The sequence below is a fragment of the Carassius gibelio genome, chromosome A12 (assembly GCF_023724105.1).
Source record: "Carassius gibelio isolate Cgi1373 ecotype wild population from Czech Republic chromosome A12, carGib1.2-hapl.c, whole genome shotgun sequence".
Classification (NCBI taxonomy): domain Eukaryota; kingdom Metazoa; phylum Chordata; class Actinopteri; order Cypriniformes; family Cyprinidae; genus Carassius; species Carassius gibelio.
This window is the reverse complement of record NC_068382.1, coordinates 2,021,784-2,038,385: the sequence shown is the minus strand read 5'-3', so window position 1 is coordinate 2,038,385 and position 16,602 is coordinate 2,021,784. Positions and strand designations below refer to the sequence as shown.

The following is a 16,602-nucleotide window of genomic DNA, read 5'->3' as shown; positions in this document are numbered from 1 at the left end:
GAGTGTGTGTGTCATCAGATGTCAAATAACGCTGACACGAATGCACACACTGTCTAAACGCCTTGCTAGTGGATGCCATTGTATAACAATAATAGATCGCTCTTACCGTTTTGGTCGTTTCTCAGATGCACGCTTCAAACAAAACAGTCAATGAAGACGAAGAAGATAAGTGACAGGTCCTACGGGCGTGTATTTATAGTCGCGCCGGTAGTGACGTCAGAGGCTGTCGCTGGCCAACATGTAGGCATTTTTCAAAGTATGCTTCAGACACGGGTCACGACGAGGTGTTCCCCATAGTGTCCCTTCAGAGGACGCAGTTCGAAGTTCCCTTGACAGGGAATTCCAGTTTGTACACCACAATCAAAACAACCTTCAGCTTGTGAGGGTCAAGTCAAGTCACCTTTATTTATATAGCACTTTAAACGATTGTGTCAAAGCAACTGAACAACATTAATTAGGAAAACAGTGTGTCAATAATGCAAAATGAAAGTTAAAGGCAGTTAATCATTTAATTCAGTTATGTCATCATCTCATTCCAGTTTAAATAGTATCTGTGCAATCATGTGCAATGATTTGTGTTATGGGTATGGGTGTGTTTCTTTCTTGGTATTTGTTGGTTTTGTTTTTCCTTGTGTTGTAGGCGGCCGCAGAGATACAGGACACCTGACTCCCATTAGGAGGTGGAGATAAATATTGTGGTTTCATGCAATGAAATGAAGCAGGGACAGTTGACATCATCTCCGGCTGGCCTCGGGTTGCCTCGCTTTGGGATCGATCGTTGTCTGCATTTTGTATTGTGTAATCCCCTAGATTTTGTAATAAATATTAATTATATTAATTCAGTGGTGTGGCTGTTCTATCTTTGTTGCAGTTACGAGCTGGCCGTAACAAATAATGGGACAGCCACACCACTGAATTAATATAATTAATATTTACACCCATCTTCTCCCATCTGCTGTTACGAGCTGGCCATAACATTTGCAAATCAAGTCAACGATATCGCTGTAAATGAAGTGTCCCCAACTAAGCAAGCAAGAGGCAGCAAGGAACAGCAGCAAGGAACCAAAACTCCATCAGTGACAGAATGGAGAAAAAAACCTTGAGTGAAACCAGGCTTAGTCGGTGGACCAGTTCTCCTCTGACCAGACAAAATCAGCAGTTCAATTCCAGGCTTCAGCAAAGTCAGATTGTGCAGAAGAATCATCTGTTTCCTGTGGTCTTGTCCAGGTGGTCGTCTGAGACCAGGTCTTTACAGGGGATCTTTATCTGGGGCCCTAGTTGTCCTGGTTTCTGCTGTCTTTCAGAGCTGCATAGGTCCTTTCTAGGTCCTGATCTGGATATGTACTTGATCCGGGTGTCTTGCATTACCCTCTGATCTGGATACAGACTGGATCTGGTGGCTACGGTGACCTCGGAATAAGAGAGAAACAGACTAATATTAGCGTAGATGCCATTCTTCTAACGATGTAGCAAGTACATCTGGTGTCCTTCTTTGTGCCACCTCAGATTAAGATGTAACCGCACTGGGTAGTACATTAAAGTTAGCTCAAATGATATATAGGGAATTTTATTAATTTATATATATATGTATTAGGGGTGTAACGGTTCACAAAATTCACGGTTCGGTTCGGTACGATTCACTGATGTCACGGTTCGGTTCGGTACGGTTCGGTACGTTTTAGATACAGCAAAAAGAACAAATTGGCAACAAAGTATGTTTTTTTTTTTTTTACATTGAACAATGATCTATTCTTTACCCATCTTCTATGGTGTTTTCTTAGCAGCATACTGTATAAAACAAAAACAGCTCCTTATTAAAAAAAATTGAAAATGTTATATTGTTGTAGTAGTTATGAACAAATACAAAGATGTAACTTTTCATATGGAACTCTATAACTCTTTATATTGAGTGTGTTTTTACTCAATTGGTTCTCTATAGGGCTTATGTTTTTTGGAACAAAGCAGGAATTACGGTCTGGCTGAAATGGGCTCGTGAAGGAATATAGTAACGGGGCTAAATTACATTAAGAATGTTCTTAAAACATGCGTTTTCCACTATAGGCGCTCGCTCACTCAGCACACGCTGAAGGCTCGTTGCAAAATGACTAAAGGGTCTTTCACACAGGACGCGATACGCGCGGCGCTGGATACTGGGCTCAGCGTTGCCCTTCAGATACAACGCGATTTGCGCTGCACTATGCCAAGAGCAAAGTAGGTGGAGTTTTCAAAACTGCCCGTGCATACGTTCTATTTATAACAGTTCTTCTATAACGTGCAGGCCTGTTAATTGAATCGTACTGCTCAGGAAATTCCGACACAGTACAGTACTAGTCCATTTTGATTACCGTGCTTGTTTGGATGCCCCGATCGATTGGTAAAGTGCACCCAAACACCAGACCTGTTGGTTATTGGAGGATCTTCTATTTGTGGTCTGTTAAACGCATTGGCCATTTTGCAACGAGCCTTCAGCGCGTACTGAGTGAGCGAACGCCTGACCTGAGTAGCCTAACATAAACATATAAGCTGGTGTTTTTTTTTTCTTGTTCGGGGGTGTCAGGGGCGTTGCCTGTTACGTCGTTTGGGTTATTGGGCTACCTTGTTGAACGCATATCATTATATTTCACAATTTTTTCTTTATTTTCCAAATATAATTAATTAGTCCAACGAACCGTTCGGTACATAATGCGTACCGCGTACCGAACCGAAAGCCTCGTACCGAACGGTTCAATACGAATACGCGTATCATTACACCCCTAATATATATATATATATATATATATATATATATATATATATATATATATATATATACAAAATATCTCATATGACGGTTACATTAAAATTACTGAAGATGAAAAATAGGTCAATTGTATACAATATATCAATAACTCATTACAAGGCACTGTAATTTACTCATTAATATGTCAATATTCCATTTTAAATATCAATTATCGTGATATCATTTACTTGGAATTAATGCAAATCGAACAGCGGTTTGTCCAGCTAACGGCCTAAGATTATCTTATCAACTTTCAATAAAATTATCACGTCTTATAATTCCAGGAAAAAATAGTTTCTGGCCATGAAATCATAATCAGGGTATCTTCCGTCCATTCCAAATCCGTTTCCAATTAAAAATCAGAAAACGAAAAACTCAAGAGGATTCAAGTGAGAGAACATGAATTCAATAACGAGAAATGGAAAAATGGCTCGTTTATTCGTTATTCCATCTAGGTAAACAAACGGAAAATGAGTTTTTGACTTGAATTCTCATTTTGTCGTTTGGGGTTTAAAAAACGGTTTATGGCTTCAATATTTCATACTCACTTGTGGGTGGAGCTGAAACGCTCCTTTCATCTGATTGGTCGAATCGCTCCGCCTTCAACTCAATCTTACATTCTTTCAGAATAAGAGTCTTATAAGAGTAGTGTCTGAAACCACCGCTCACTGTTAATTAACATAATATTTGAGTCAGATGTTGCTGCGCACATAATTCGTGCTGCTGTGACTTGCAAGTCACGCCTTTAAATTATTTCTAGGTTATAGTATTGTATGAATATTGTCCCACTGTAAATACAGTGCAAATAGTTTTGTCTCCTTGGATAAAAGTGAAGTGGAGATAAAAATCAATAATAGACTGAACAGTTCCATGATAATATGTCTGTAACATTTACCACTCTCGTCTTTTAAGTCTAAAGGCACTAGGTAGGTGTGTGTGACATTAATAATTAATTGGGAAAATTAATATAGTTAAATTTATGAAATAAATTAGTAATATTAGTTTTATTCCATACTAAATTGAATGATATTATTCTTTTAGTCTTCTTTGTAATTGACAACGACTAAAATTTTATTGTTTCACCAAATTCAGCTCAGATCTTCAGACTCGTTCAACTTGTCGCTGTAACTGGTCAGACTTTGTCCTTCTCAAAAAATCCTAGTGACTTTCATTATCTGAGCGATGAAGGTCTTACACTTAAGGTCCACTAGAGGGGGAGACAGGATTTCTGTTTATGTAAGTTTAAATGACAGATAAATACATGAATTTCATGTGTAACACAGGTTCTTCAATGATAGATGGTGTGGTAGGGGGGTATACCTTAGCTCAATGATAGCTGTATAATATAAAACAACATTAACTACTGCAGCTGGTACCAAATAAAAATGATTAAGTTTTGGAAAAACTGCAAGTCAAATGTACTTGCACAAATGACTTGCTGTTACAATATACCCCATATGCGTTGTTGGGGACGTTTTCGTCCACTAGGGGGTAAAGTTGAGTCTTATTTTGGCCACAACTTTCTCTGTGTTTCAGCTAATGGAATGATTGGTGACAAATCTTATTTTGACACTTATTTTGGGAAAATGCTTGAAATTTTTCAAAAACTCAACACTATACTGTGGGTAAATTCACTACCCTTTTGTTATGTTCGGGATGAAAACACCCACTAAATTAAAATGCTGTAAAAATGTCTCAGATAAAGATTTTTTTATTTTGTTTTGCATAAATCTATTAATCAACCTCAGTCCTGATCAAAACTACCAAATGTTTTAAAAAAAAATCCAAGATTTTAACTCTTTAATTACCAAGTTCATAAATGATGTCACTGATTTGGGAAGAAACACACAAAATGACATATTTTCAATATAAAAAGTAATTGTGGACTGGATATTTTTTTTTACCTTTTATAACAGTCTTGGGCATGTCAAAGATTAGTAACTGTAGATTGGCTTTGATGTATTGTTAGTTTTTGTGCAGCATTAGATTTTAATTTTTTCTCCCTCATTTATTGTTGGTGGCTGTTTTTGCCCCATTGACTTCCATTATAACGACATTTTTTGATGCAAAGCCATGACACCATATAATCATGCACTCTTGATTGTTGGTGGTTTCCCCTGTTGGGAAGAGGTAACATTTGTTATTTTTACAGTTGATCACTAGGTGGGACCATTAACCTTTTAGATAGGCCTGTGCAAAAAAAGGCTTAGTTTCTGGCCTGTATATAGAGTTATATGGAGTTTAACAGCAAATTATAGTGTGTGTGTGTGTGTGTGTGTGTTTGAGAGAGAGAGAGAAAGAGAGAGAGAGAGGGTGAGAGAGACCTTTGTGCACTTACCTTGATGTATCTGAAAAAACCAACAGGGAAAACCACAAACAATCAAGAATGCATGATTATGTGTCATGGCTTTGCAATCAAAAATGTAATTATAATGGAAGTCAGTGAAAAAAACATCTACCAACAATAAATTAGGGGAATTTTTTTTTTATCTAATGCTTACAGCAGTTTAATTGAGTAAATGTTTTCATCCCAAACATAACGAAAGGGTAGTGAATTTTGAACAATGCACAAGGGATACATAATAATTTTTATTTGGCACCAGCCACAATTAATGTTGACAGCTAGCAGGAGTGTGGTGGGGTGCGAGGTCTGTTTTGACCAATGGATGGAAACCTCAAGGCAGTGGCCTAAATGCTTATCTGAAGATTTTGTCTTTATAGATTACAGTTTACATTGTACTTACTGAAGTACACCTCTGCATGCAGACACCCAACTGTACAAATTCATTTATAGATTTAAAACTCAGTCCTGAACCGCGAGAACCATGTTCTGCAGAGTTCAGTTCCAACACACTTACTTGGACATTGCTACTGATCCTGAAGACCTTGCTTAGCTTAGGTGTGTTTATTTGGGGTAGCTAAACTTTGTAGGACACTGGCCATCCAAGAGGAGGACTGAGAGTCCTGACATTAGCACTTTATATTCAGTGCATGTGATTTATCAACACTGAGTACATCTTAAAATGTACAGCTCATGAAAAATAAAAGATCTAGATGGACAAACATTAAATGCATAAACCAGTGTGAATAAAAAATATATTAAAATACATTTGAAGGTAGGTTGAAAAAGCCAGAATGGGAAGATTTAAAGTACAGCTTGAAGTGTGAAGTTTATTCTTGTACACAGATATGGCATATTCATGGTAGTACACATGAAATTCATGTATTTATTTGCCATTTTACGTAAATAGAAATCCTGTCTCCCCCTCTAGTGGACATTAAGTGTAAGACCTTCATTGCTCAGATAATGAAAGTCACTAGGATTTTTTGAGAAGGAAATTTGGTGAAACATTAAAATTTTAGTCGTTGTCAATTACTCTCATAATAAATGATAATAATGTTCAAATATATGTTGGCTTTCTCAAGGCCAACAAAGAAAACTAAAAGAAAAACCATTCAATTTAGTATGTAATAAAACGAATATTACTAATATATTTCATAAATTTAACTATAGTAATTTTCCCAATTAATTATTAATGTCACACACACCTACCTAGTGCCTTTTGACTTAAAAGACGAGAGTGGTAAATGTTACAGACATATTATCATGGAACTGTTCAGTCTATTATTGATTTTTATTTCCTCTTCACTTTTATCCAACGAGACAAAACTATTTGCACTGTATTTACAGTGGGACAATATTCATACAATACTATAACCTAGAAATAATTTAAAGGCGTGACTTGCAAGTCACAGCAGCACGAATTATGTGCGCAGCAACATCTGACTCAAATATTATGTTAATTAACAGTGAGCGGTGGTTTCTAGACACTACTCTTATAAGACTCTTGTTCTGAAAGAATGTAAGATCGAGTTGAAGGCGGAGCGATCCGACCAATCAGATGAAAGGAGCGTTTCAGTTCCGCCCACAAGTGCGAATGAAATATTGAAGCCATAAGCCGTTTTTTAAACCCAAAACGACAAAATGAGAAATCAAGTCAAAAACTCATTTTCCGTTTGTTTACCTAGATGGAATAACGAATAAACGAGCCATTTTTCCATTTCTCGTTATTTAATTCATGTTCTCCTACTTGAATCCTCTTGAGTTTTTCGTTTTCTGATTTTTAATTTGAAACGGATTTGGAATGGACGGAAGATACCCTGATTGAAAACAGCCACGTGAACATAAACTGGATCTACTGGATTTGAATATTAAAGTGACCACATTTACCACTTGTTTCTGTCTTCAATTTTAATCTATATAAAAAAGGAAACTCATTCGACTTGGCTGCTTTTTTAATGTGTGCGTATTTATTTATTTATCTTTTTATACATTTTGTATAATTTCATAGTTTGTGTATTACAATTATAAAAACAAAAATAAATTTAGCCACTCACATAGAAATAGCTTAGGCCTTAACCTTTTTCTGACAGTTTTAGGGATTTTTAAAAATCCTAAAAAAACCTTATTTGTGCTGCAAATAATAATTTCAAACTAATTTGATACTGACCTATGACATCCTGTGACATTATATTTATTTTAATTTACATAATCTCATGGATGTAACAGTAAATCTGTTCAGCTCACAGATCAATACTAAGCTGTAATGCAAGCAGAACTTTCACAAATGCTTATGAGTCATTTAAGGATTTGATAACACTGTAAAATAATGTCTAATTTGTTAACATTAGCAAATGCATTGATAACACTTTATAATAACTGCACTCATTATTAAATAGTCAGTTCATGCTTTATAAAGCCTTGTCCCAATATCAATAGTCAGTAGTAAGCAGTTTATAAATACAGCTATAAATAGCTTGTCCTTGGTTTATAAGCACATTTATTAAAAATGAGAGTAAGTTATCTTCCTATGAAAAATAAAAGATAAAAATAAACAAACAACAACACAGATTGATACAGAACTCAGAAATTTTATTGTGGATTTATGATAAAGCCTGCAAATGAATTCATACTCCTACTCATACTACTCCATACTCCTTTTTCAACATTATGCCTATATACTGAGATGTTAAATTGTGAATGGGTTTAGGATAGCTTAAATGGTGTTGCCATAGAGATTTATTAAAGTAACATAAAAAAATACAATAGTTATTTTACTATATCTTTACAATTTTTCATTCTAAATCTTCATAATTTTTTATATAAGTAGAAGTCCTCATTTGAAGGAAGCACAGTAAGTTTCATAGCTTTATCACTTTCAAGAGCCAGCATAAAATTTAAACTATCATAACTTATAAATCAAGCTTGCAATTCTTAGTACCTATAATGGCCACTAGAGGGAGCTATAGGATTACTTTTAAATAATTATTGTAGAAACGAGTATGATTTAAATCATTTATAGAAATCTTTCAAAGAAAAATGAATTGTATATATTTTACTGATAAAATGACCCTCACTTAATTAGAATAACAAGCTGAAGTATTTTGAACTGTATATTAAGAATAATTCTTTATAGGCTTTATGGACAGATAACGTTTTGAGTGACTCTTGAAGGTTCAGCACCACATCCTCTTTTACCACTGTTTAAAGAATTAATCTTACAGAATAGGTGTGAATGAATTTTGGATAGCTTGAATGGTTTTGCCGTGATGATTTTTTGAAATAATAGTAAAAAAGGAACCAGTAAATGTCTTTTTATTTTTTTAAAGTGCAGCTTCTAAACACTTAAAAAAAAAAATGTACACATAGAAGACCAGTCATTCTGAGGCATATTTCCTCAGAATGACTGGTCTCATGACCATAGTTTCATGACTATACAACACTGTATGGATGATAGAAAATTAAAAAAAACTATCATACATCTGATGTCACTCAGTCCCACTGTCACTGTGGGTAATGTGTGTGTGTGTGTGTGTGTTAAGTGAATTAGGTGTGAAACTATCAGGGTGCATTTAGTCTCCAGCGCCAACATTTTACAGAACTGCCACTTTCCTGGAGTCTCCAGAATTACTCGGTGTCAGGCTCTGAGAGACTTAAGATTCCAAAAAATGATTTAATTAGAATACCATGAAGTATTGTGAAATACTATATATTAAGTCTTTATATATAGGCTTTATGAACAGATTAGAGTGACTCGTGAAGGACCAGCACCACCTCCTCTTGTTCGATGGTTTGAGGAATATATCTTCCAGAATCCAGGATTAAGATTTAGGAGCTCATTTTTATTCCACCTCCTTTCCTGAAAAGTCTGTCTTGCAGAATTGACTAAAAACTAATCTTCACATTAATTACTAATTATTTTGCAATTCTTTTTGTCAGTTCTTCTTGACCTGCTTTTTTCTTCTTCTTTTCTGACCTCATGACCCAGTCAGTATTTTTTGTACAATGATCAAGTCTTAACTTATCCATTTCTGTATTGCATTTGTGTTTGATATTTCTCATGGGTATTTCATAATTTTCGACCTTACAGTTTGAGTTAAAAGTCTATTTTAGCGCATTTCATCTGTAAAAGAAAACATGCCTAATAATTCTGCACACATGAATATAAGGAGTTTTTCTCTTCCAGCTTTCCTGGACTATTGTATAGCACTCATAAATGATTAAATAAAAAATAATGGTAGTTATTAAGATTTATATGGTTAGGAATTGGTAAAATGTGCTTGGAAAAAAATCACAATAAAACAATGTTTTAATGTTTAAGTTTGGAATATTAACTGACGTGAATGAATGCTATATAAATATTGTTCATGTTAACATAATGTTTATGAATGGAATCTTATTGTAAAGTGTTACTAAAGTTATACATATATATTGTTCTGTGAATGTGATTTTAAAGTCTAGATGATTCGGATTAACCCTTTAACTGCCATATCCTTTAAAACCTCACTGCCAGAGGGATATTGTGAATGCATGTGCCCGCTGGGCACAGTTTACCTGATGCCACCGGGGTGGCGATGGCACTGGTGGCTTGAGCCCGCCATCGCTGCTTGCAGCTATATTTAGGGCTCAAGCCTGGAGGGCGAGAGCCCTATTGTTTTCCTTAGGATTATTTGTTATTATTATTATTTTTCTTCAAGGTTTCGGGGGCTTTTGGGGCCCTTAACATGATTAAAAAGTCTTGAAAATTGGCACACACATTGGAACCTGCGGCCATTAGGGCCAGGCAGAGACTGATACACGGGCGTGGCACAGGGGCTCTACAGCGCCCCCTGGAATACTGAGGGCCATATATCATACATACTTGCACGTAGACACACGAAACTCGGTACACATGTAGATCTCATCAAACCAAACAACTTTTGTACTGCATGTCATAGGCTCCGCCCAACAGGAAGTTGGATATTTAGGGTTTAGTATTCATATTTTTCGTCAAAGTTGTGGGGGCTTTTGGGGTCCTTAAAATACTCAAAAACTCTTGAAAATTTGCGCACACTTTGGAATCTGTGGCCTTTAGGAGCCTGCAGAGGCTGGGACCCGGGCGTGGCACAGGGGCTCTATGGCGCCCCCTGGAACACAGTCATAAATGTTGATGTATAGCTCACACATACTTGCTCGTATTAATATGAAACTCAGTACACATATAGATCTCATCGTGCTGAACAACTTTCGTACTGCATGTCATTCGGCTCCGCCCAACAGGAAGTCAGCTATTTAGAGTTATGTAAAAAGCGCATGCTCTGGAATTTGAAATACTTGTCATAGGTTTTTTTGCCGATTGCCACCAAATTCGGTCAACATGATCTCAAGACATTGGGGATGAAAAATTGCCAGGGGATTTTTGATATCTCGAACGGTTTGCTCGTGGCGAGGTGTTGAAATTATGGCGAGAAATGAGAAACAGGAAGTGTCTAATACCATCCACATACATTTCCTGATTTTAATCAAACTGCATCAGATTATTCTTTGTATGATGTCGATCGCATATATGTGACTATTAGGAGTCAAAGTTATAGCGCCACCAACTGGCAGCAGGAAGTGTGTCATTTTCAAAATGATTTGAATTCAGCATCTTATTTTTACTCGATTTGCTTCAAACTTCATCAGAATAATGTTAAAACACAGCCGATATAAATCTGCTGGGGGGATATTGATATCTAAAAATATTGTTGCCGTGGCAACATGTTAAACTGGAATACTTCTCAGGTGATTTTGAGGCATATAACATGCTTAGAATTTCATCAAACTCAGAACACATATCAGTATTTATGATAACTAGACACTGGCAAAAGTTCATAAGAGGGCGTGGAAGAGGTACTCTATAGCGCCACCTTTTGTCAAAAGTGGCGGGGTTAGTTTTAGCTACAGACACCAAACTCGGTACAAAAATTTTTCTTATCAAGACGGACAACTTTCTAATTCACAGTCATCAGCTACGATCAACAGGAAGTCAGCTATTTTGATTTGAATGTGGATTTTTTTTTACATTTAGCTGTGAATTAATGCATACTGCTCAGAGGAGAGTAACACTATACACACCAAACTTTGTCTACATGATGCCAAAACATTTTAAACAACTTAAATTGCCAATGGATTTTGGATAGCTTAAACGGTTTTGTCGTGGTGATTTTTTTAAATGACAGTAAAAATGGAATTATTAATTTTCCTGCATTTTTAAATTCCAAACACTTCAAAACCTTTTTTCGTACAGAAAAAAAGTCATTCTGAGTAAATATGGATAGTTTCACGACTTTACAACACTGTATGGATAACAGAAAATTAAAAAACTGTCAGACATCTCATCTCACTCTGTCCCTCTGTTTGAGTATATGTGCTTCAGACTTCCATTGTCTGAGAGAAATAGCGCCCCTACAGGTTCAATTCCCGGACTTTTACTTTCACTTTTAAATCGGTTAAAAATACAAATAAATACTTAGATTTAATTCACACTGACAAGCTAAACCAACATATCTGATTATTACCGGTTCAGGGCTCATGGATAAATTATTTCTGGCCAGAGATACGTGAGAAATAGGAGAGATGAATCACCGCTGTGATCACAAGCGTCTGGAGTAAAGAGCTCAGAAAAAACGAATTTATTCCTGTTTTAAAGCTTTTAAAAATAAATTATTACAGCGATATCACACAATCAACCAATTAGAACACACCAAGAGCTAAATTCAGATGTTTTTGAACTGTTTGTGTGAAAATGAATTATTTGCGGCTGCCTATCTGAAACCACCGCCTCCGATCAGCGCGTACAGTGTCGAGCTCAAAACAAACGAATTTATTCTTGTTTAAGAGCTTTTTTAAATAAAATATTACCACAAATGCACACAATAAACCCATTGTAACACTACAAGAGCTAAATGCAGGTGTTTGTGACCCGTTTAAGTGTGCAAGACTATTTGAAAGCGCGACTGGCAGAATAACATATATCTCTCGAGCTGCAGGATTCTGCCTTTCGTCGTACGAACGAACACATCACGGACAAGATTATTTCAAAATACATAATAGCTTGGCGACTATAAACGAAAACAGCCACGTGAACATAAACTGTTGAGAAATAAATCTGAAATGGATCTACTGGATTTTAATATTAAGTGACCGCATATACCAGCTGCTTCTGTCTTCAATTTTGATCCATATAAAAAATGAAACTCATTCATCTTGGCTGCTTTTTTTAATGTGTGTACGTATTTATTTATTTATTTATTTATGTATTTATTTATTTATTTATTTATTATTTTGCTCTAACAAGAATTAATCTATATTTAATTAAATCAATTACATTTTATTTTACATTTGATTTGTCCATTTCTGCATCTAAACACCTAAAAACCTAAAACATGCTCTATTATACTATTGTTAGCAATTTCTTTATCGTCCAATTTATCTGGTGTACACTTTTATTTTCATAATAAACTTGTTTGTTAGATTATACACAGTTACAGTGGTCTATAATAAATATTGACAGGTTTTATTCAAGCTGTTTAGAATGATTGCAGTAGGCAAATGTTTTGAAATGTAAATAAAATAAAAAAAATTTAAATAAATAAATAAATAAAAAACATTGGAAAAGAATAACTGTTGTACATTTTTATACATTTTGTATAATTTCATAGTTTATGCATTATAGTTATAAAAACAAATAAATGTAGCCACTCACATAGAAATAGGCCTTATCCTTTTCTGACAGTTTTAGGGATTTTTAAAAATCCTAAAAAACCTTATTTGTGCTGCAAATAATAATTTCAAACTCAAACAGTAAATATTCAGTTCATGCTTTATAAAGCCTTGTCCCAATATTAATAGTCAGTAGTAAGCAGTTTATAAATACAGCTATAAAAAGCTTGTTCTTGGGTTATAAGCACATTTATTAAAAAGGAGAGTAAAGGGTCAGTTATCTTCCTATGAAAAATAAAAAAAAAACAAAAAAAAAAAACAAACAACAACACAGATTGATACAGAACTCAGAAATTTTATTGTGGATTTATGATAAAATCAGCCTGTAAATGAATTCATACTCCTCCAAGAAGACACAAGTTCACAGCAAACTTTTTAACATGAAGCTAATATACTGAAGATGTTAAATTGCGAATGGGTTTAGGATAGCTTAAATGGTGTGGCCATAGCGATTTATTAAAGTAACATAAAAAAATACAATCGTTATTTTACGATATCTTTAAAATTTTTCATTCCAACTCTTCATAATTTTTTATATACGTAGAAGTCATCTTTTGAAGGAAGCACAGTAAGTTTCATAGCTTTATCATTTTCAAGAGCCAGCATAAAATTAAAACTATCATAACTTATAAATCAAGCTTGCAATTCTTAGTTCCAATAATGACCACCAGATGGAGCTATAGGATTACTTTTAAATAATTATTGTAGAAACGAGTATGATTTAAATCATTTATAGAAATCTTTCAAATAAAATAATATGTATTTTAGGAATTTTACTGATAAAAATGACCCTCACTTAATTAGAATAACAAGCTGAAGTATTGTGAACTGTATATTAAGAATAATTCTTTATAGGCTTTATGGACAGATACGTTTTGAGTGACTCTTGAAGGTTCAGCACCACATCCTCTTTTACCACTGTTTAAATAATTTATCTTACAGAACAGGTGCGAATGAATTTTGGATAGCTTGAATGGTTTTGTCGTGGTGATTTTTTGAAATAATAGTAAAAAAGGAACCAGTAAATGTCTTTTTATTTTTTTAAAGTGCAGCTTCTAAACACTTAAAAAAAAAAAATGTACACATAGAAGACCAGTCATTCTGAGGCATATTTCCTCAGAATGACAGGTCTCATGACAATAGTTTCATGACTATACAACACTATATGGATGATAGAAAATTAAAAAACTATCATACATCTGATGTCACTCAGTCCCACTGTCACTGTGGGTAATGTGTGTGTGTGTGTGTGTGTATGTGTGTGTGTTAAGTGAATTAGGTGTGAAACTATCAGGGAGCATTTAGTCTCCAGCGCCAACATTTTACAGAACTGCCACTTTCCTGGAGTCTCCAGAATTACTCGGTGTCAGGCTCTCAGAGACTTAAGATTCCAAAAAATGATTTAATTCGAATACCATGAAGTATTGTGAAATACTATATATTAAGGCTTTATATATAGGCTTTATGAACAGATTAGAGTGACTCGTGAAGGACCAGCACCAGATAGTTTGAGGAATATATCTTCCAGAATCCAGGATTAAGATTTAGGAGCTCATTTTTATTCCACCTCCTTTCCTGAAAGTCTGTCTTGCAGAATTGACTAAAAATTAATCTTCACATTAATTCCTAATTATTTTGCAATCCTTTTTGTCAGTTCTTCTTGACCTGTTTTTCTCTTCCAGCTTTCCTGGACTTTTGTACAGCACTCATAAATGGTTAAATAAAAAATAATGGTAGTTATTAAGATTGATATGGTTTGGAATTGGTAAAATGTGCTTGGAAAAAAATCACAATAAAACAATGTTTTAATGTTTAAGTTTGGAATATTAACTGACATGAATGAATGCTATATAAATATTGTTCATGTTAACATAATGTTTATAAATGGAATCTTATTGTAAAGTGTTACTAAAGTTATATATATATATATATATATATATATATATATATATTGTTCTGTGAATGTGATTTTAAAGTCTAGATGATTCGGATTAACCCTTTAACTGCCATATCCTTTAAAACCTCACTGCCAGAGGGATATTGTGAATGCATGTGCCCGCTGGGCACAGTTTACCTGATGCCACCGGGGTGGCGATGGCATTGGTGGCTTGAGCCCGCCATCGCTGCTTGCAGCTATATTTAGGGCTCAAGCCTGGAGGGCGAGAGCCCTATTGTTTTCCTTAGGATTATTTGTTATTATTATTATTATTATTATTATTATTTATTATTATTATTTTTCTTCAAGGTTTCGGGGGCTTTTGGGGCCCTTAACATGCTTAAAAAGTCTTGAAAATTGGCACACACATTGGAACCTGCGGCCATTAGGGCCGGGCAGAGACTGATACACGGGCGTGGCACAGGGGCTCTACAGCGCCCCCTGGAATATGGAGGGCCATATATCATACATACTTGCACGTAGATGTACGAAACTCGGTACACATATAGAACTCATCAATACAAACAACTTTCGTATTGCATATCATAGGCTCCGCCCAATAGGAAGTTGGCTATTTGGGGTTTATTATTCATATTTGTCGTCAAAGTTGTGGGGGCTTTTGGGGTCCTTAACATACTCAAAAACTCTTGAAAGTTTGCGCACACTTTGGAATCTGTGGCCTTTAGGAGCCTGCAGAGGCTGGGACACGGGCGTGGCACAGGGGCTCTACAGCGCCCCCTGGAACACAGTCATAAATGTTGATGTATAGCTCACACATACTTGCACGTATTAATATGAAACTCAGTACACATATAGATCTCATCGTGCCGAACAACTTGTGTATTGCATGTCATAGGCTCCGCCCAACAGGAAGTCAGCTATTTAGAGTTATGTAAAAAGTGCATGCTCTGGAATTTGAAATACTTGTCATAGGTTTTTTACTCGATTGCCGCCAAACTCGGTCAACATGATCTCAAGACACTGGGGATGAAAAATTGCCAGGGGATTTTTGATATCTCAAACGGTTTGCTCGTGGCGAGGCGTTGAAATTATGGCGAGAAATGAGAAACAGGAAGTGTCTAATACCATCCACATACATTTCCTGATTTTAATCAAACTTCATCAGATTATTCTTTGTATGATGTCGATCGCATATATGTGACTATTAGGAGTCAAAGTTATAGCGCCACCAACTGGCAGCAGGAAGTGTGTCATTTTCAAAATGCTTTGTATTCAGCATCTTATTTTTACTCGATTTGCTTCAAACTTCATCAGAATAATGTTAAAACACAGCCTATATTAATCTGCTAGGGGGATATTGATATCTAAAAATATTGTTGCCGTGGCAACATGTCAAACTTGAATACTTCTCAGGTGAATTTAAGGCATATAACATACTTAGAATTTCATGAAATTCAGAACACATATCAGTATTTATGATAACTAGACACTGGCAAAAGTTCATAAGAGGGCGTGGAAGAGGCACTCTATAGCGCCACCTTTTGTCAAAAGTGGGGGGGTTAGTTTTAGCTACAGACACCAAACTCGGTACAAAAATTGTTCTTATCAAGACGGACAACTTTCTAATTCACAGTCATCAGCTACGATCAACAGGAAGTCAGCTATTTTGATTTGAATGTGGATTTTTTTTTACATTTAGCTGTGAATTAATGCATACTGCTCAGAGGAGAGTAACACTATACACACCAAACTTTGTCTACATGATGCCAAAACATTTTAAACAACTTAAATTGCCAAAGGATTTTGGATAGCTTGAACGGTTTTGTCGTGGTGATTTTTTTA

The 16,602-nt window shown here is 35.3% G+C and overlaps 1 long non-coding RNA gene across 1 annotated transcript; it reads right to left on the bottom strand.

Moving 5' to 3' along the window:
* Positions 1-7,691: 7,691 nt before the first annotated feature.
* On the bottom strand, positions 7,692-14,500 carry LOC128025696 (uncharacterized). The gene is made up of 2 exons (XR_008186203.1): positions 14,431-14,500; positions 7,692-8,971 (listed from the first exon to the last, which is right to left on the bottom strand). It is a non-coding gene; the product is annotated as an uncharacterized LOC128025696 (long non-coding RNA).
* Between the last annotated feature and the right edge of the window lie 2,102 nt (positions 14,501-16,602).